Genomic DNA, 22,358 nt, shown 5'->3' with positions numbered 1-22,358 from the left:
CCATACTCTCCTAGGTTGCTAAACCAATGAAATGGAGACCAAAGCTCTGATACCACTTGTAGGATCGAAAGTATGTCTAGAGCGGGGGTGATTAGACTACTTGACAAGATAAAAAAATTTCCTTTTCCCAATTTTACTTGAGAGGCAGCTATGGTAGTTATAACAGGTCAAGTACACCCTACACATGCAGTTCTAATAGTATTGCGGCAGAAAGTAAAACATGCAAGTGTAAAGTAGAGCAGTAAGGTAGGGAGGTCAAACGCGTGAGGTTGACACGGCAATTTTTGGCATGGTTCCGATAGGTGGCGCTATCGTACGTCCATGTTAGTGGAGTCTTCAACCCACAAAGGGTAATGGCTACGAGAGTCCACGGAGGGTCCACAAAGAAGTGGTCTTGTCTATCCCACCACAGCTTCTGTCCACAGAGGACTAGCCTTACTCACGGTAGATCTTCACGAAGTAGGTGATATCCTTTCCCTTACAAACATCTTGGTTCAACTCCACAACACGAAGTAGGAGGCTCCCAAGCGACACCTAACCAATCTAGGAGGCACCACCCTCCAAAAGGTAATAGATGGGGTAGATCAATGAACTCCTTGCGTTTGTGCTTCTAAAGATAGTCTCCTCAACACAAATCTCTCTCACAGACAATATGCACAGGTAGGAGAGGTTGATTTGGTGGAAAGCAGTTTGGGGATGCTAGAGATCAAGTTTCAAATGATTGGATTGGAATATCTTGATCTCAACACATGAGTAGGTGGTTCTCTCTCAGGAAAAGGATCTGGAAATGAAGTGTGTGTTCTGAGTGCTTCTCCCACGAATGAGAGGTGGGTGAAGGGGTATACATAGGCAGCAACCAAAATCCAACCGTTACACACAAAAGTGCAAACTCGGTGACACCGAAGTGGACAACTCGGTGGTACCGGTTAGTACTAAAAGTGTGAACTTTGAATCTCGGTGATACTGATATATAGAACTCGGTGGCACCGAAAAGGTGACTAACGGTCAGATGGCCAAACTCGGCGGCACTGATACTCAAACTCGGAAATTCTGATTTTGTGCATCTTGGCAACAGAATGTTGGTCACACTGAACTCGGTAGCATCGATGCAGTTTCGGTTGCACCGATTTGGTGGGAATGGTTAGGGTTTTGACTTAGGTTCAAACTCGGTGGGTCCAATGTGGAAATGTTGGTGACACCAAATTTGTGTATGTGGAACTTGACAGAGTGGATATGTGGGAAAATGACTGAGTGTTTTGGTGGCTAACTTTGAGCATTTGAGCAATCGGTTCATTTTACTACCTCACCCCCTTTTAATAGTACTCACTTTCCTATGGACACAAAAGTGATTTCTCACAAATATAAAATGTAGAATCTTCTAGCTTGAAGCTTGAGCCAATATTATTCCTTTCTTGCATCCAGGGGCATATCCACATAAACCTTAAGCCATAGCATCTTTTGAACTTCTCTGAAATATACTTGGGAAACACATTAGTCCAATGATGCATATGTTGTGATCAATCATCAAAACCATCCTAGGGAGCAATTGTGCTTTCAGTATTTTTGCTCATTCGAGGATATCCACTTGTTGTTATTTGGATTTCTATTTTATTTGGCAAATTGGATATACAAGCATGACTAAGTACCTGTTTATGGCTATTTATGCTTTCTCGTCCCAAATTCTATTCATGCTACATCACAAAATTTGAGTAAGCACTTTAGGGACACTGTATGTGAGGAGCACTCGGAGATCCGTCTCGACAAGAAATAACATCCAAAACCCCCCAAGTGCATTTCGGTGTGACCAACTTCAAAATCTCAGACCCACCGATGCCTAGGGTTGATCTCGTTTTTCCATCTCAGTACCACCGATAGGAAGTTTTTGGCCTCACCGAGTTTCACTATCACGTGACCGTTGTGGAACTTGTTGCCACAAAAAAATCCAAATTGCTGTCACGGACAGCGAGTAGTATATAATCTCCGTGCACCCGATGTCTAGATTTTTCCTCAAACCTCGTCGTCCGTACCTCCTCGCTGCTAGGCCCTTGTCCCTAGGACATTCACTTCATCTACCATGCGCCCTCGACGCAGGAATCCTCATTGCCGACAGGAATCTCATCCCCCATCGTCATCGTAGCAACACCTTCACCAAGTTAGGGTAAGGTTTCGGCCCTTTTTGTGCTCTCCAAATCCAAATCATGTGCAAATTGTTTTTCCCATCTTCAGTCCATGTTTGCAATGTTCCTGTCTAGATGAAGTCTCGAGTAGATTAGGGAACAAAGAAAAATTTAGGGTTAACCGTCCACAAGACTGAATCTCGGTGTCACCGAGTCAAAAAAACTGGTCTGACCGATTTTGGTTTTGCGTACTGAGAACAATCTCGGTGGAACTGAGTTACTCTTTTTGGTGGAACTGAAAAGTGTGACAAGTTTATATTAAGGAGATCGTGAGTCTCGGTGGTCCCAAAATTTTGTCTCGATAGAACCGAAATCCCTTTTTGCAGAAAGTTAAACTTAAGATTTTTTGAGTTCAAATTTGCAAAAACTTCTGAATTTTTGTGATGCTCATCCACTCGTGCTTCTACCTCTATTCACAGGGTCAGCTTGTTTGCTTGGTTGCTTGTCAATATCTCAGGTTTAGAGGATAGCCAGAATGACTTCAAAGAGCCGAGTGTTGAAATGCACTCAGGCACTAGTCCTGAGAGGACTGCTTCTGACCCAGGTACTCCAAGTTCCCATGATATGCCCAAGGCTCCTACTAGGTCAAGGAATAAGCTTAAATCAGATGAGGAGGATGCTAACTTCATACCAGAAGAAAGAATTCCCCAAAAGCAAAAGGAGAAGACCACAGTCAAGATAACTATAAGAAACGAGTATGTGAGACCAAATTCTATGAGAGTTCCAGAGACTGCTTAGAAAGGGATGAATCTCACCCTTGAGAACACCTGCTCCAAGTAGGCTAAGAAGCCAGGGCACAAGAGATCCAAGAAGAGAGTGGTGCATGTTGTTGGAAGGCCAACATCTATGTATGAAGATCCAATAGATGTTACTGAGGAAGAGGAAGAAGAGGTTCCTGCTAATGCACCTCCTTCTAAGAAGAATAAGCTCATGGTAGATGTTATGCCAAGCACGTTTGCACCACATAGACAACCACACCAGGATCAGAGTAATGGATCTCATAGTTGAGACAGTCAGGAGGACAGCTGCTGATCAAAAGAGATCTTGTGGGTATGCATCGTACATTCAGATGCTCATCCATGCCAAGATTGGCAAGCATGCATATCAACTTGATTGTCCACACGTGCCACTTCAACCGGAGTTCAAAGATAATGAGTTAGTGATGGACCCTAGCCATCCCAGCTCAACTACAACTCATCAGCAGGTAAAGGCAGCAGAGGCAGAGGCAGACAGAGATGCTCCACCACCATAACTGAGATCTAGAGAGGAGCATATGTTGTTTCTTGTTAGAACCATCCAAGGGATGGATAAGAATATTTCTAAGATTTTGCTGAACCAGAAGAGCCTTGAGAGGATCATGGAGACTAAATTCCATGACCTGGATGTTAAAGTGACAGAGTTGGCTACCACTGTTGATCATCTCAAGCATGAACTTGATGCAGTGCATACACCTCGCTCTAGCAGTGATGATGATGATGATTTGCCTCTTCCAACGCCTACTCAGTTCGGGACGCAATCTAGGTATGCAGTTGTGCCAGTTCCGGAAGCAAGACCAACTTCATCAGCTCAAGCATCAGCTCCTTCAGCTCCACCAGCTCCTGTGCCTCCATTGTCAACACCTCCACCTTAGAGGACATCTGTTGAAGCCTTCGTCGACGCTCTCTTGTCAACTCCATCAACTTCTACCGGAGGAGATTGAGCCCGGAGCAACGTTTAGTTCTAGACCTTTGAACTTTTTGGTAACTTGTTGCCAAAGTGGGAGAAGTGTATATATCATTTAGGGCTTCGAGAGAGAGTGTGTGTTGCTTTTTACTCCTCTCTTTTGCTTTTACAAAACATTTGGTGTTTGGATGACTTAAACTTTCTTGATCATACGCTTTGATTGGTGATGCTACTACGTTATACCTTTGAGCTATCTACATGATGATGACCCACTCATTGTTTGGTGTTATGTGCATTACTATTCATTCATATCTCTTATGCGCACCACAAAGATGTATGTGACATGGAAGAGTGACCCATGCTCCTAATCGATTGTGCATTTGCATTCAAATGCAAATTTAAAATAATGAACAAATTTAGAGGGAGCTCTTGCTTTTCACATACTTCTCAAAGCGAAGATGCAAATCATTGATTATATATTTTGTCAAAGCTTTGATCTATATGTTGTCATCGACTACCAAAAAGGGGGAGATTGAAAGCACAATTGCTCCCAAAGGTGGTTTTGGTAATTAATCACAACATATGCATCATTGGACTAATGAGTTTTTTCGAGTATATTTCAGAAAAGTTCAAAAGATGCTTTGGCTATAGGATTGAGTGGAGATGTCCCCTGATGAAGTAAGGAATAAGATAATATAAAGCTTCAAGCAAGAAGACTCTACTTTTTATATTTGTGAGAAGTCACTTTTTAGTCCATAGGAAAGCCAATACTATTAGAAGGGGGTGAGGTATCTATGATGAATTGGTTGCTCAAGTGCTTAGAGATAGAGACCAAAAATATTTAGCAATTATATCACAAAATCTCTGTCCAAAGCCTATACAAAAAAAATCGTTGCCACCAAGATTTCCATTTTGTCCCAACCGATTTTCCAGAGACAGAACCTTTGTCGAACCCTAATATCTCGGTACCACCAACTTTCACTTCGGTGCTACCGAAAGTGAGTGATCAACTTTATGGTCTCTCGGTTTCAAGAATCGGAATCTTCGAGTTTTGGAAACTATCCTAGGTCACCATATGTGTACCGCCGAGATTCTCGTATCGGTCTCACCAAGAATACAAAAGTTGCCACATTTAGTGCAACTCGGTACCATCGAGATTCATGTCAATGTCACCGAGTTGGGTAATAATATTGTAACAGTTGGATTTTTGGAGATACCTATATAAACCCCTCCACCACCTCTCATTCGCACAGGAAGCACTTAGGACACACACACACACTTTCCATATCCATATTTCTGAGAGAGAGCCACATACTCATGTGTTGAGATCAAGATATTCCGATCCATCCATTTGAAACTTGATTTCTAGCCTCCCCAAGTTGCTTTCCACCCAATGAATCTCTTCAACCCATGCCAAATCTTTGAGAGGGTGATTGAGTGTTGAGGAGACTATCTTTTGAAGCACAAGAGCAATGAGTTCATCTTTCTACCGCATCTATTACCTTTTGGAGGGTGGTGCCTCCTAGATTGGTTAGGTGTCACTTAGGAGCCTCCTACTTCATGTTGTGGAGTTGAAGCAAGAAGTTTGTAAGGGCAAGGAGATCGCCTACTTCGTGAAGATCTACCTCGAGTGAGGCTAGTCCTTCCTGGACATAAGCCATGGTGGGATAGACAAGGTTGCTTCTCCATGGACCCTCCGTGGGTTGAGCCCTTTGTGGACTCGTGTGGTCGTTACCCTCCGTGGGTTGAAGTCTCCACTAACGTGGACGTACGATAGCACCACCTATCAGAACCATGCCAAAAATCGATGTGTCAACCTTTGTGTTTGATCTTCCTATCCCTACCCTTTACTTACATTTGCATGCCATTACTTTCTGTTTCTATACTGTTAGATATGCATGTGTAGGGTGTACTTGACTTGTTACACTTGCTAAAACTGGCCCGCAACTAAAATTGGGAAAACGGCTAAGTTTTTATTTGGTCAAGTAGTCTAATCACCCCCGCTCTAGACATAATGTGGATCCTATAGCCTCTCGCTATTTCGCTAGGGGTGAAAGGAGATGAACCATTGTGTGTCTCTCCTTGACAGTTGGGCCTAGTGTTATGCGGATGGCTGATAACCCACAAGTATAGGGGATCGCAATAGTTTTCAAGGGTAGAGTATTCAACCCAAATTTGTTGATTCTACACAAGGGAAGCCAAAGAATATTCTCGAGTATTAGCAGTTGAGTTGTCAATTCAACCACACCTGAAAGACTTAGTATCTGCAGCAAAGTATCAGTAGCAGAGTAGTGTGATAGTAACAGTAGCAGCAGTGACAACAGTAGTGACAGAGTAACACTAGCAGCAGTAGCGGCAAAGTAACGTAGCAAGGACCAGTAGGAAAAACTCATAGGCATTGGATCGGTGATGGATAATTATGCCGGATGATATTCATCATGCAACACTTATAACACGGAGAGATATTTAACTAGCTCCAGTTCATCAATGTAATGTAGGCATGTATTCCGTATGTAGTCATACGTGCTTAGGGAAAAGAACTTGCATGACATCTATTGTCCGTCCCTCCCGTGGGAGCGGGGTCCTAATGGAAACTACGTGACATTAAGGTTCTCCTTTTAATAGAGAACCGGAACAACGCATTAGCACTTAGTGAATACATGAACTCCTCATACTATGGTCATCTGCGGGAGTGGTTCCAGCTATTGCCACTCCGGGGTTGCCGGGTCATAACACATAGTAGGTGACTACAACTTGCAAGATAGGATCAAGAACACACATATATTGACGAGAACATAATAGGTTCAGATCTGAAATCATGGCACTCGGGCCCTAGTGACAAGCATTAAGCATGGCAAACTAGTAGCAACATCAATAAGCATGGCAAAGTAGTAGCAACATCAATTTCAGAACATAGTGGATACTAGGGATCAATCCCCATCAAAACTAACTCGATTACATGATAGATCTCATCCAACCCATCACCGTCCAGCAAGCCTACGATGAGATTACTCACGAACACTGAAGAGCATCATGGAATTGGCGATGAAGGAAGGTTGGTGATGACGATGGTGACGATCTCCTCTCTCTGGAGCCTAGAACGGACTCCAAATCTGCCCTCCACAGGAAGAACAGGAGGTGGCGGCGCCTCCATATCGTAAAACGCGATGAACTCTTCTCCTTCATTTTTTTTCTGGACGAAAGGGACTAAATAGAGCTGGAGTTGGAGGCGGTGGAGCTCTGAGGGCCCCACAAGCCTGCTAGGAGCGGCCAGGGGGGTTGTGCCTGGTGGGCTTGTGGGCTCCTCGCTCCACTCCTCCGGTTGATTCTTGCGCTAGTATTTTTTATATATTCCACAAAAAATCCTCGTAAATTTCCAGGTCATTCCGAGAACTTTTATTTCTGCGCAAAAACAAGACCATGGCAATTCTGCTGAAAACAACGTTAGTCCGGGTTAGTTCCATTCAAATCATGGAAATTAGAGTCCAAAACAAGGGCAAAAGAGTTTGGAAAAGTAGATACGACGGAGACGAATCAACTCCCCCAAGCTTAAAGCCTTGCTTGTCCTCAACCAATTCAGTTGACAAACTGAAAGAGACAAAAGAAAAACTTTTACGAACTCTGTTTGATCTTGTTGCTGTAATTATGTCTAACTCATATTCAGATTTTCAGCAAGATCATAAGCTAACCACATAAGCAATGACATTTAGGTCTCATGGCAAACTCATATCAATGGCATAATCAACTAGCGAGCAATAACAATAAGTTTCAAACGTCAACACTTCAATCAAAACAATCATGAAGCAATATGAACACATGGTATCTCGCTAGCTCTTTCTGAGACCGCAAAACATAAACGCAGAGCACCTTCAAAGACCAAGGGCTGACCGAACACTCTAATTCATGGCAAAGAAGATCCAGTGACAGTCATACTCAATAACAATTAAAATCAAAGCATAGAAATGACAGAGGTGCTCTCTAAATTGGTGCTTTTATAAGGAGAGGATGACTCAACAGAAACATAAATAGACAGGCCCTTCGCACATGGAGGCATTGATTTGCAGAGGTGCGAGAGCTCAAGCTTTGAAGTTAGAGATAAATAATTTTGGGTGGCATGCTTTCATTGTTAACGCGATGACCAAGAGTTTTCACCATCTTCCATGCTACACATACTATAGGCGGTTCCCAAACAGAAAAGTAAAGTTTTGACTCCCCCACCACCGATCAATCACACTCCACGACTAGCCGAATACTCGGGTGCCGTCCATACCAACAACAGTCTAGGGGGAGTTTTGTTTGTAATTATGTTTTCGATTTGAGCATGGAACCGGGCATTCCAATTACCGGCCCCTTTCTCGTGAATGATAGTGAATAAACACATATCGAGGATAACACGCCTAGCATGGGAGATATTGATCGCCCCTTGTCACCACATGAGCGGTAAGGGCATGCAAAACAGATTATTTCTTGAAGGTTTAGAGAGTGGCACATGCAAATTTACTTGGAACGGCAGGTAGATACCGCATATAGGTAGGTATGGTGGACTCATATGGAACAACTTTTGGTTTATGAAAGTGGATGCACAAGCAGTATTCCCGCTTAGTACAAGTGAAGGCTAGCAAAACACTGGGAAGCGACCAACTAGAGAGCGACAACAGTCATCAATATGCATTGATATTAACCAACATTGAGTGCAAGGATGAGTAGGACATAAATCACTATGAACATGAATATCATAGAGGCTATGTTGATTTTGCTTCAACTACATGCGTGAACATGTGCCAAGTCAAGCCACTTGAATCATTCAAAGGAGGATACCATACTATCATACTGCATCATAATCATCTCAAAAACCATGTTGGCATCCAAGACAAACCATTATAAGCTCCTAGCTAATTAAGCATGGCATGAGAAACTATGATCTCTAAGTTGTCATTGCAAACATGTTTCTCTCACAACAAAGCTGAATCTGGAACGATGAGCTAGTCATATTTACAAAAACAAAATAGATCGAGTTCATACCAGCTTTTCTAGGCTCATTCACTTCATCGTATATCATCATTATTGCCTTTCACTTGCACGACCGAATGATGTGAACAATAATAAGAGTGCTCGTGCATTGGACTAAGCTGGAATCTGCAAGCAAACACAAAGGAGAAGACAAAGTAATATGGCTCTTTGACAGATAAACAGATATGCATGCGAAAGCCACTAAACACTGTAACCATGGTCTTCTACCTTGACCCAAAGAAAAAGAAAACTATTTACACGGGAAAGCTCCCAACAGCAAAAGAAGAACGAGAAATCTTTTGGGGTTTTCTCAAACTAGACAAACACACAAGAAGAAAGCGAGAAAAAGAAATAAACTAGCATGGATGATACAATGGCAAAGTGTGAACACCAACTATTAAAGTGAAAGTGTGAGCATGAATAAAAAGTTAGTGAGAAACACGTACTCCCCCAAGCTTAGGCTTTTGGCCTAAGTTAGTCTACTCAATGGCTGGAAGTAACCGTCTCCAGGGTACTCTGGAGTGTACTGAGGATGCCACTGTTGTGTGAGCTCCTCTGGCTCCCCCTGATAAAATGGCGTCTGGTACTCGACTGGTGGCTCGGGAACGGGCGCCTGTGGTGGTGCTATGCCCCAATATGCGTAGACGTCCGAGGGCATAATAATGTACCTGCCTAGATGAAGATTGAACAAAGAAGGAGCAGACAAGGTAATAGTCTCACGAGTACCCTGACTAAATACGAGGTTATAAATCATCCTCTTATTTATATCTTTATCAAGAAAGTCATGGCAAACCATGTTATCATAATTTAGATATCTCTCAGGAAGAAGAATCTCTTCTTCCTCGTGCAGTCTAATAGGTATCTCAAGATGTCTAGCAAGACGGGTAGCATAGATACCTCCATAAACAACGCCTTTAAAACGGTTCGTGTTCAACCGTTGAGCTACTCTAGCGCCCAAGCTATAAGTTTTATCATTATAAAGGGCTTCGCGCAAAACCGCAAGATCTGGGGAGCTAAGGGCCCCAGCTTTCCCACGGCCAATCAAACATTTTCCCACGAATAATGAGAAGTACCGAAGCACGGGAAAATGTATGCTAGCAGCTCTAGCACAAGACACTCCTCTCTCCTCTCCTACAGCAATAGTATCTATGAAAGCCTCCAAGTCCCGTGGACGAGGTTCATGAATATCCCCAACATAAGGTAATTTGCAAACATTGCAAAAATCCTGAAGTGACATGCGCTGGGGGATATCATATAATTTGAACTCAACCATAGGAGGACTCTTCCTTAGATAGAAATTAAAGCTTTGCACGAAAATATTAGTGAGGAGGAGGTATTGTGGACACTTATCTTCAACAAAGGTTGTAAGGCCCGCATTCTCCACCAAGTAGTAGAAGTCCTCATAAAGTCGGGCGACGCGTAAGAACACATCGTTTCGCCACTCGCACGCTCGAACTTCTGCAACTCGGGGGACCAAATACTTGGGTTTCTTCTTCTCATTTTCATCATCCTTGGGGTCACGGCTTGAAGAGCCTCTTAAGAACCTCCTCATCTTTTCCTTTTTCTTTCTTTGAAAATTTCTGAAATTTTTAGTGACTCTAAGGAAAAGTGAACAAGGCTCAACGAAACTCATAGCAACTACTCCGACAAGTGCCTAGAGGCCATATCACGCATCAACACTACTTGGGACTAGCTAAAATTAGCATGCAAAGCTCAAGAACAGGGTCACGAAGGCAGCAAAAATATGCAACGAATAAGGCACTAGAGCAAAAACTAATTGGACCAATGCAGGAGTCAGATACCAAGGAGCAATTTCCCCCAAAAAAGTTTGGTGAATGGGGCTTTGCACAAGGAGATCGAAAATCGCAGCAAGAAGAGCAAGAACAGGGGTTTGAGCTGTAGAATGATTTTTTCTAGAGGTAGGAGAAGGAGATGGGAGCTGGAATAAGTGGAGGGGGGACACGTGGGCCCCACAAGCCTGGTAGGCGCGGCCAGGGGGTGCCCGCGCCTCCAAGGCTTGTGGCCCATTGGTGCATCCCCCTGACTAGCTCTCCGTCTCAGAATTTTTCAAAAATTCCAGAAAAAATCATACTTGATTTTCAGGGCATTCGGGGAACTTTTGTTTTCGGGACACTTTTCTACGGGACGCAAAAAGCAGAAAACAGGAGAAACTAAAGCTAAATATATCATTTTTCTTCTAAGCTACCGAAGGTAAAGGTTTGGAACAGAGGGTTGTGACTCTCAGATTCATCCATCTCATGGTCATCAAAAGAAATCCGGCAATGAGGTTGATCAAGTCTCCTTGACAAACTCTTTTCGAATCGCGTAAAAACGGAGAATTTTCAATAGTCACTAGGTTACCTCAATGGGGATGTGCATATCCCCAACAAGCAAATCATACTTCATCTTAACAGTAGGTATGGGGCATTCAAAGCTCCCAATAAGAATCGATGAAGTTTTTTCAATAGCATTGATGCAATGTACCCGATATTGTTTCTTCGGAAAGTGCACTGTATGCTCATTACCATTGACATGGAAAGTGATATTGCCTTTGTTGCAATCAATAACAGCCCCTGCAGTGTTTAAAAAGGGTCTTCCAAGGATGACCGCCATGGCATCATCCTCGGAAATATCCAGAATAACAAAGTCCGTTAAGATAGTAACGTTAGCAACCACAAAAGGAACAACCTCGCAAATGCCGATAGGGAAAGCAGTTGATTTGTCGGCCATTCGCAGAGAGATTTTAGTAGGTGTCAACTTATCCAGTTCAAGTCTATGATAAAGAGAGAGAGGCATAACACTAACGCCGGCTCCAAGGTCACATAAAGAAGTTCTAACATAGTTTCCTTTAATGGAGCAAGGTATAGTGGGCACTCCGGGATCACCTAGTTTCTTAGGAGTTCCACCCTTGAAGGTATAATTAGTGAGCATGGTGGAGATCTCAACCTCAGGTATCCTCCTCTTATTAGTCACAATATCTTTCATGTACTTGGCATAGGGAGACATTTTGAGCATATCTGTCAAACGCATTTGCAGAAACATAGGTCTAATCATTTCAACAAATCGCTCAAAATCCTCATCATCCTTTTTATTAGATGGTTTGGGAGGAAAGGGCATGGGTTTCAGAACCCATGGTTCCCTTTCTTTACCATGCTTCCTAGCAATGAAGTCGTTCTTATCGTATCTCCTATTCTTAGGTTGTGGGTTATCAAGATCAACAGGTTCAATCTCCACATCCTTATCATTTCTAGGTTGAGCATCAACATGAACATCACTATCGATATTATCACTAGGCTCATGTTCATCACCACATTGTGTTTCAGCATCAGGAACAGAGACATCGTTTGGATTCTTGGGTGTAAAAGTAGCAGGGTTGCTAGTATGCAAGTTCCTATCATCTTTATTTTTCTTTCTAGGATGACTAGGTGCATCAGTGCTAACTCCTTCAGAATCTTGTTGAATTCTCTTAGGATGACCCTCAGGATACAAAGGTTCCTGGGTCATTCTACCGCCTCTAGTGATAACTCTGACAAAATTGTCATTCAACTCATTGAGCAAGTCATTTTGAGCTTTAAGTACTTGTTCTACCTGAGTGGTAACCATAGAGGCATGTTTACTCAACAACTTACGATCATTGACGTTTCTGTCCACACAAGCACTTAAATGACTAAGCATACGAGCATTCTGTTCCAATTGTCTGCTAACATAATCATTGAAACTTTTTTGTTTGGCAACAAAGTTATCAAAGTCATCCAGGCATAAGCTAGCAGGTTTATCAAAAGGAATGTCACTCTCATTGAATCTACGAAGAGAATTTACCTCTAATACCTGTATCCGGTTATCAAGACCATGGATCTCTTCGATAAGTGGTAGATTTTTGACATCTTCAGATTTAATGCCTTTCTCTTTCATAGATTTCTTACTTCTTGCATATCTTCAGGACTGAGGAATAGAATACCTCTTTTTTCGGAGTTGGCTTCGGAGGTGGTTCGGGAATAGTCCAAGCATTCTCATTGCACAAGGTATTATTCAATAGGATCTCAGCTTGTTCTATAGTTCGTTCCCTGAAAACACAACCATCACAACTATCTAGGTGGTCCTTAGAAGCATCGGTTAGTCCATTATAGAAGATATCAAGTATGTCATTCTTCTCAAGAGGGTGATCCGGCAAAGCATTCAGTAGCCGGACAAGCCTCCCCCAAGCTTGTGGGAGACTCTCTTCTTCAACTTGCGCAAAGTTGTATATTTCCTGCAAGGCAGCTTGCTTCTTATGGGCAGGGAAATATTTTTCACAGAAGTGGTAGATCATATCCTGGGGACTATGCACACAACCAGGAGCAAGAGAAGTGAACCAAGTCTTAGCATCATCCTTTAGCAAGAAAGGAAACAACTTAAGGATATAGTAGTGGCGGATCTTTTCCTCACTCGTGAATGGGGTGGCTATATCGTGCAGCTTAGTAAGATGTGCTACAACCGTTTCAGACTCATAACCATGAAAAGGATCAGATTCGACCAGAGTAATTAACTCAGGGTCGACAGAGAATTCATAATCCTTATCGGTCACAAAGATAGGCGAAGTAGCAAACTTCGGGTCGTATTTCATCCTAGCGTTCAAAGATTTTTCTTTCCACTTGCGCAGTAATTTCTCGAGATCATAGCTATCCTTACAAGCAAGAAAGTCCTCAGCTATCTCTCCCTCCATAACATAACCCTCAGGTCTATCAAGCAATTCATATCTAGGAGAGCTAGTTCTAATAGGTGAAATAGCAGGTTCTACTTCAATAATCTCAGCAGTTTCAGAAGTATCATCACATTCAGCAGCAACTCTAGCAATTTGTGCATCAAGGAATGCACCTAGTGGCAAAGTAGTATCAAGCAAAGCAACATCATAAGCATCATGGATAGCAGAAGTAGCATCATCAAGCACATGCGACACATCAACATTTCTAGCAGGAGGTGGTGTCGCAAACTTACTCATAACTGAAGGTGAATCAAGTGCAGAGCTAGATGGCAGTTCCTTACCTGTCCTCGTAGTTCAGGGCAAGACTTTAGTTTTTGGATCTCTCGGATTCCTCATAGTGATCAGCACACGTAAATCCCAAGTGATTCAGAGAATAGTGTTATGCCTCCCCGGCAACGGCGCCAGAAAATAGTCTTGATAACCCACAAGTATAGGGGATCGCAACAGTTTTCGAGGGTAGAGTATTCAACCCAAATTTGTTGATTCGACACAAAGGGGAAGCCAAAGAATATTCTAGAGTATTAGCAGTTGAGTTGTCAATTCAACCACACCTGAAAGACTTAGTATCTACAACAAAGTATCAGTAGCAGAGTAGTGTGATAGTAACAATAGCGGTAGTAACAGTAGCAACAGTGATAGCAGTAGTGACAGAGTAACAGTAGCAGCAGTGACAGCAGTAGCGGCAAAGTAACATAGCAAGGACCAGTAGGAAAAACTCATAGGCATTGGATCGGTGATGGATAATTATGCCGGATGATATTCATCATGCAACGGTTATAACACGGAGAGATATGTAACTAACTCCAGTTCGCCAATGTAATGTAGGCATGTATTCTGTATGTAGTCATACGTGCTTAGGGAAAAGAACTTGCATGACATCTATTGTCCATCCCTCCCGTGGCAGCGGGGTCCTAATGGAAACTACGGGATATTAAGGTTCTCCTTTTAATAGAGAACCGGAACAACGCATTAGCACTTAGTGAATACATGAACTCCTCATACTATGGTCATCTCCGGGAGTGTTTCCGACTATTGTCACTCCGGGGTTGCCGGGTCATAACACATAGTAGGTGACTACAACTTGCAAGATAGGATCAAGAACACACATATATTGACGAGAACATAATAGGTTCAGATCTTAAATCATGGCACTCGGGCCCTAGTGACAAGCATTAAGCATGGCAAAGTAGTAGCAACATCAATCTCAGAACATAGTGGATACTAGGGATCAACCCCCATCAAAACTAACTCGATTACATGATAGATCTCATCCAACCCATCACCGTCAAGCAAGCCTACGATGAGATTACTCACGAACGGTGAAGAGCATCATGGAATTGGCGATGAAGGAAGGTTGGTGATGACGATGGCGACGATCTCCCCTCTCCGGAGCCCAGAACGGACTCCAGATCTGCCCTCCAGAGGAAGAACAGGAGGTGGCGGCGCCTCCGTATCATAAAACGCGATGAACTCTTCTCCTTGATTTCTTTCCGGACGAAAGGGACTAAATAGAGCTGGAGTTGGAGGCGGTGGAGCTCTGAGGGCCCCACAGGCCTACTAGGCGCCGCCAGGGGGGCCCGCGCGTGGTGGGCTTGTGGGATCCTCGCTCCACTCCTCCAGTTGATTCTTGCGCCAGTATTTTTTATATATTCCACAAAAAATCCTCGTAAATTTCCAGGTCATTTTGAGAACTTCTATTTCTGCGTAAAAACAACACCATGGCAATTCTGCTAAAAACAGCTTTAGTCCGGGTTAGTTCCATTCAAATCATGCAAATTAGAGTCCAAAACAAGGGCAAAAGAGTTTGGAAAAGTAGATACGACGGAGACGTATCAATGGGCCATGCGTTGTTCCCATGAGATTGGCCTGGCATGCATGGTGTTGTTGTGTGGATGAATTTAATACCGAGCCTAACGAGTTAAATGAGTACTTGTGAACTCGGTTCGTTTAACTTGGCCTATAAATGATCTAAAAACAAAGCTTGTCTCGAATCGTTATTCTTCAAGTTTGAGTCGATTAAAGCCAAGTCGCGAGCTACTCGTTTAGCTCGCGAGCTTCGAGCTTTTTTTCTAGCCTTAGCAAGCACTACTACTAATGTTGCTTCTGCTAGTGACAACGACGTGCATGATCCTTCACGATGATGATGACGATGGTGACATATATTTTGTGTAGTTAGGTCTTGAAAACAATCTTATGGTGTGTATATTTTGGTGAGGTGGTATATATTAACCCTTCACGGTGATCCGCATGGTGATCACGAACTTGCGGTGGTAGGATTACACCTTATTTTCGATGTGGTGGTAGGATGACACCAACGTAGTGGTAGGTTGAACTTGGTATGAGATGATCATGCATGCTTACTTATGCTATGATTCTTGGTATGCGATGATCATGCATGCTTACTAATGCTCTGATTCTCCATTTCTTATGTGCTTCATTGCTTGCTCCTGGAGTGCTTCATTGATTATTGCTTCAGCTTTACACTGCTGGGGATAGTGGTATGCGGTGTTCGAAACGATATTTCCAGAGGTTTAGTTCATGGTAAGGTTGTAGCAAACAAGTTTCAGGATACAACAACCAAAGCTAGAGAGAGTTTAAGACTAGACACAGATAGAAGGTGATTACTCCAAGTATGTGCTAGAGTAGAGATACAACAAGGTTGAGGCTGCAAAGGTGAATCGTTCGCACACTCATATACCGAAAAAGGCTTCGCCCCGATTTATATATAAAGCATTAATCAACAACATCCGATACAAATGCACACAAACACCACACATGCACACACCCAAGGCAGAATACATAGGTGTTGATCACAGCAACATCACGCCTAGCACTAACGCACGAAGAGATAAGACATCATACGATGAACCGTGCGCTCCAAGGCGTTGCCTTCAGGAAGGATACGACACCGGAGCACCGCCACCTCCCAATCCAAGGGTCAGAGTTTCCCCTAGAGAAGCATGACGGGCGATGAGAACCACGACGATGCCTTCAAGAAGGGCACGAGCTTCACCGAAGAAAGACCAAATTTTCACCCCGACCAACACTCACCATCGTCGATCGCCACACCCCGGCGACCATGCCGCCCACATGGCCATGAACACCACGCAGCACCAAGTCACAGCCTCTGCCCAAGAGCACCACACAATCACCTCCAGGGCCGCCGCCCCAACATCCAAGACCTTGACACCACCTCACCCGAGATCCGCTGCCGCTACCACAACCAAAGAGAAGAGGGAAAAGGAGCCACCTTTTCCACCCCTGGGAAACCCCCAGCGTCGAGACCCAATAGGCCAGCCAATACGGCCTCCATCGACTCATCCCGCAGCACTAGGCGCAAGAAGTGATCGGTCCTACGGCACCGTGTGCAAGACGAGATCGGTCCGGCTGCACCGTGCGTGAGACGAGCTCGCTCCGACACACGTGCGCGAGACGAGGTCGGTCTTGCCGCACTCGACGCGAGACGGACAATGTACCGTGCCGGGAGAGGGCCATCCCTTCAACAGAAGTAGAGCCCGACAGCGAGGAGATGGAGCGAAGGTCGACACGGTCCGACCACAGACGAACCAACGCCGGAGAAGGGGACCGTTGCCGCAGTCAGAGACGTTGAGCTACCGTGTAGCACCGCACCACCAGAAGGCAACCACCCGTGTGCTAGACTCCCCGCACCTCTGCCCATGGCCAGAGCAGCAACCACGGCTGGTCAGTGCCCGAACCCGCCCCGCTCGCCAGAAGAGCAGATCTGGCCGACACGCACCGCCATCAACTAGGGCCACCGTCTCCCACGCTCCATGAGGCAGATCCGACGCCATCTCCCTCCACCAGCCACAACTTCCACCGGAGCACCAGCAACAGCCGGGCCGCTCCGCCACCCAGATCGGTTCGAGCCCGCTATGGCTCTAGGAGGCGCGTACCCCCAACAAGCAACCCGCCACGCCACCAAGCATGTCGGTCGTCGTCGCCGAATGAAGATCCGCCGCGTTGTCGTGCCCTACTCCATCTCTCCACTGAGCGGGGAGACGATGAGGCATGCCGCCGCTGGCGACCTAGCTTTGCACGGGCGTGCCCTGTGGCGGCGGTGGGAGGAGGAGGAGGGAGGGGAGGCGATGGATGGGACTAGCGGCTAGGGTTCCCCCCACCACCTACGGGAGCGAGGGAGGGAGGACTTGTGGAGCGGTCCATACAATCATATAATGACATACAATGCAAGCAACTGATACGTCCATTTTGCATCATGTTTTCATGTTGATATTTATCTCTTCTTTGGCTGTTATTTCACTTCATGGTACTATTCTTATGCCTTTTCTTATGCCTTTTCTCTCTTATTTTGCAAGGTTTACATGAAGAGGGAGAATACCTGCAACTAGAATTCTGGCCTGAAAGTGGAGGAAAGTTGAGATACCTATTATGCGCAACTCCAAACATCGTGAAAATCAACGGAGATTTTCTTCCCAATTTATCAAAAATACTGGGCCGAAGAAGTGCCAGAGGTGCACCAGGGGGTGCCCAAAAGCCTGCACGGCGGCCACCCCCCAGGCCGCGCCATGGGGGCTTGTGGGCAGCCCACTGGCCCACTGGCCCCCCTCTTTTTATATATGGAGGGTTTCGTCCAGGAAAAAATCAGAAGGGAGCTTTTTCGTGGTTTCGCCGCCACCACGAGGCGGAACTTGAGCAGAACCAATCTAGAGCTCCGGCAGGACGATCCTGCCGGGGAAACTTCCCTCCTGGAGGGGGAAATCATCGCCATCGTCATCACCAACACTCCTCTCATCGGAGGGGACTCGTCACCATCAACATCTTCATCAGCACCATCTCATCTCCAAACCCTAGTTCATCTCTTGTAACCAGTCTCCGTCTCGCGACTCCGATTGGTACTTGTAAGGTTACTAGTAGTGTTGATTACTCTTTGTAGTTGATGCTAGTTGGATTATTTGGTGGAAGAGATTATGTTTAGATCCTTTATGCTACGCATTACCTCTATGATCATGATTATGAGTATGCTTTGTGAGTAGTTACTTTTGTTCCTGAGGACATGGGATAAGTCATGCTAATAGTAGTCATGTGAATTTGGTATTCGTTCGGTAATTTGATATGGTGTATGTTGTTTTCCTCTAGTGGTGTTATGTGAACGTCGACTACATAACACTTCACCATTATTTGGGCCTAGAGGAAGGCATTGGGAAGTAGTAAGTAGATGATGGGTTGCTAGAGTGACAGAAGCTTAAACCCTAGTTTATGTGTTGCTTCGTAAGGGGCTGATTTGGATCCACTAGTATAATGCTATGGTTAGACTTTGTCTTAATTCTTCTTTTGTAGTTGCGGATGCTTGCGAGAGGGGTTAATCATAAGTGGTATGCTTGTCCAAGTAAGGGCAGTACCCAAGCGCTGGTCCACCCACATATCAAACTATCAAAGTAACGAACGCGAATCATATGAACATGATGAAACTAGCATGACAGAAATTCCCGTTTGTCCTCGGGAGCGTTTTTCCTCCTATAAGACTTCGTCCAGGCTTGTCCCTTGCTACAAAAGAGATTGGTCCACTTTGCTGCACCGTTGCTACTTTTGTTACTTGTTGCTTTCTACGAATCATCTCACCACACATTCACTTGTTACCGACAATTTCAGTGCTTGCAGATTTTTCCTTGCTGAAAACCACTTGTTAGATCCTTCTGCTCCTCGTTGGGTTCAACACTCTTACTTATCGAAAGGACTACGATTGATCCCCTATACTTGTGGGTCATCAAGACTCTTTTCAGGCGCCGTTGCCGGGGAGTGAAGCGCCTTTGGTAAGTGGAACTTGGTAAGGAAACATTCATATAGTGTGCTGAAATTTGTTGTCACTTGTCACTATGGATACTAATCCTTTGAGGGGCTTGTTCGGGGTATCTTCACCTCGAACAGAAGCACAAAGAGTTGCTCCTCAACCTTCTGCACCTACTGAAAATATTTGCTTTGAATTTCCTTCGGGTATGCTTGAGAAACTGTTGGCTAATCCTTTTACAGGAGATGGAACATCACATCCAGACTTGCATCTAATCTATGTAGATGAAGTTTGTGGTTTATTTAAGCTTGCAGGTGTGCCCAAGGATGAGGTCAAGAAGAAGGTCTTTCCTTTATCTTTGAAGGATAAGGCGTTGACATGGTATAGGCTATGTGATCATACAGGATCATGGGACTATAATCGGTTGAAATTGGAATTTCATCAAAAGTTTTATCCTATGCATTTAGTACATCGTGATCGGAATTATATTTATAATTTTTGGCCTCGTGACAGAGAAAGCATCGCTCAAGCTTGGGGAGGCTTAAATAAATGCTATATTCATGCCCCAATCATGAGCTCTCGAGAGAAATTATCATTCAGAACTTCTATGCTCGGCTTTCTCATGATGATCGCACCATGCTTGACACTTCTTGTACCGGTTCTTTTATGAAGAGAGATATTGACTTCAAATGGAATTTATTGGAGAGAATTGAACGCAACTCTGAAGATTGGGAGCTTCAAGAAGGTAAGGAGTCAGGTATGAATTTCACATTTGATTGCGTTAAATCCTTTGTTCAGACAAATACTTTTTGTGACTTTAGCGCTAAGTATGGACTTGACTGTGAGATAGTAGCTTCATTGTGTGAATCCTTTGCTGCCCATATTGATCTCCCCAAAGAGAAGTGGTTTAAATTCCATCCTCCTTTAGAAGTCAATGTATTCAAACCCACTCTAGTTGAAGAGAAAGTCATTGCCTATAATGATCCTGTGGTTCCGAGTGCTTACATTGAGAAACCACCTTTCCTTGTTAGGATAAAGGATCATTCTAAAGCTTCAACTGTAATACGTAGAGGCTATATTAGAACACCTACACCCCCTGAGCAAATTGGGGTTGAACCTAGCATTGCTATTATCAAAGATCTTCTGTCTGAAGAAGTTGAGGGACATAATATTCACTTTTGTGAAGATGCTGCTAGAATTGCTAAACCTCACGTTAGAGACAAACATAGGCATGTTGTTGGCATGCCTGTGGTTTATGTTAAGATAGGAGATCATTGTTATCATGGTTTATGTGACGTGGGTGCTAGTGTTAGTGCAAGACCTCAATCCTTATACGATGAAGTCAAAGATGAGATTGCACCTGTTGAGATAGAACCTATAGATGTCACTATTCAGCTTGCCAATAGATATACTATCTGCCCTGTGGGAATTGTTAGGTATGTTGAAGTCTTGTGTGGTAAAACGAAGTATCCTGTTGATTTCCTTGTTCTTGCTACCGCTCAAGATAGCTTTTGTCCCATCATATTTGGCAGACCTTTTCTCAATACCGTCAATGCTCATATTGACTGTGAGAAGCAAACTGTCACTGTTGGCTTTGAAGGTGTGTCACATGAGTTCAATTTCTCAAAGTTTGGTAGACAACCTCATGAAAAGGAGTTGCCTAGTAGGGATGAAACTATTGCCTTAGCCTCTATTGTTGTGCCCCTAACTGATCCCTTAGAGCAATACTTGCTTGAGCATGAAAATGATATGCATATGGATGAAAGGGATGAAATAGATAGAGTTGTCTTAGTACAATATCCTATCCTTAAGAATAATCTGCCTGTTGGACTGCTTGGGGATCCACCCCCACCAAAGCGTGATCATGTGTTCGAGATTAAACAGTTGCCTGATACTCTTAAGTATGCCTATCTTGATGAAAAAGAGATATATCCTGTTATTATTAGTGCTAGCCTCTCGGAGCATGAAGAAAAGAAGTTGCTAAAAACTCTGAGGAAGCACCGTGCTACTATAGGATATTCTCTTGATGATCTTAAGGGCATTAGTCCCACTCTATGCCAGCACAAGATCAAAACTGATCCTAATTTCAAACCAGTTGTTGATCATCAAAGGAGATTGAATCCTAAGATGAAAGAAGTAGTAAGAAAAGAAATACTAAAGCTCCTGGAAGCGGGTATTATCTATCCTGTTGCTCATAGCGATTGGGTGAGTCCGGTGCATTGCATTCCTAAGAAGGGAGGCATTACCGTTGTCCCTAATGGTAATGATGAGTTGATCCCTCAGAGGATTATTACTGGCTATAGGATGGTGATTGATTTTAGGAAGTTGAATAAAGCCACTAGGAAAGATCATTACCCTTTGCCTTTTATCGACCAAATGCTAGAAATGTTGTCCAAACACACACACTTCTGCTTTCTAGACGGTTATTCTGGTTTCTCCCAAATGCCAGTTGCACAATCTGATCAGGAGAAAACCACTTTCACCTGCCCTTTCGGTAGCTTTGCTTATAGACGTATGCCTTTTGGCTTATGTAATGCACGTGCCACCTTTCAAAGATGTATGATGGCTACATTCTCTGACTTTTGTGAAAAGATTGTTGAGGTTTTCATGGATGACTTCTCCGTCTACGGGTCTTCCTTTGATGATTGCCTTAGCAACCTTGATCGAGTCTTGCAGAGATGTAAAGACACCAATCTTGTCCTGAATTGGGAGAAGTGCCACTTTTTGGTTAATGAAGGCATCGTCTGAGGACATCAAATTTCTGAAAGAGGTACTGAAGTCAATAAGGCTAAGGTTGATGCAATCGAGAAAATGCCATACCCCACAAATATCAAAGGAATAAGAAGTTTCCTTGGTCATGCTGGTTTCTATAGAAGGTTCATCAAAGACTGCTCTAAGATTTCTAGGCCTCTTACCAATCTCTTGCAAAAGGATATTCCTTTTGTTTTTGACGATGATTGTGAGGAAGCCTTCGAAATACTTAAGAGGGATTTGATAATTGCAC

This window comes from Hordeum vulgare, chromosome 1H (genome assembly GCF_904849725.1).
Source record: "Hordeum vulgare subsp. vulgare chromosome 1H, MorexV3_pseudomolecules_assembly, whole genome shotgun sequence".
Classification (NCBI taxonomy): Eukaryota; Viridiplantae; Streptophyta; class Magnoliopsida; order Poales; family Poaceae; genus Hordeum; species Hordeum vulgare.
Note: the sequence above shows the minus strand (reverse complement) of the source record.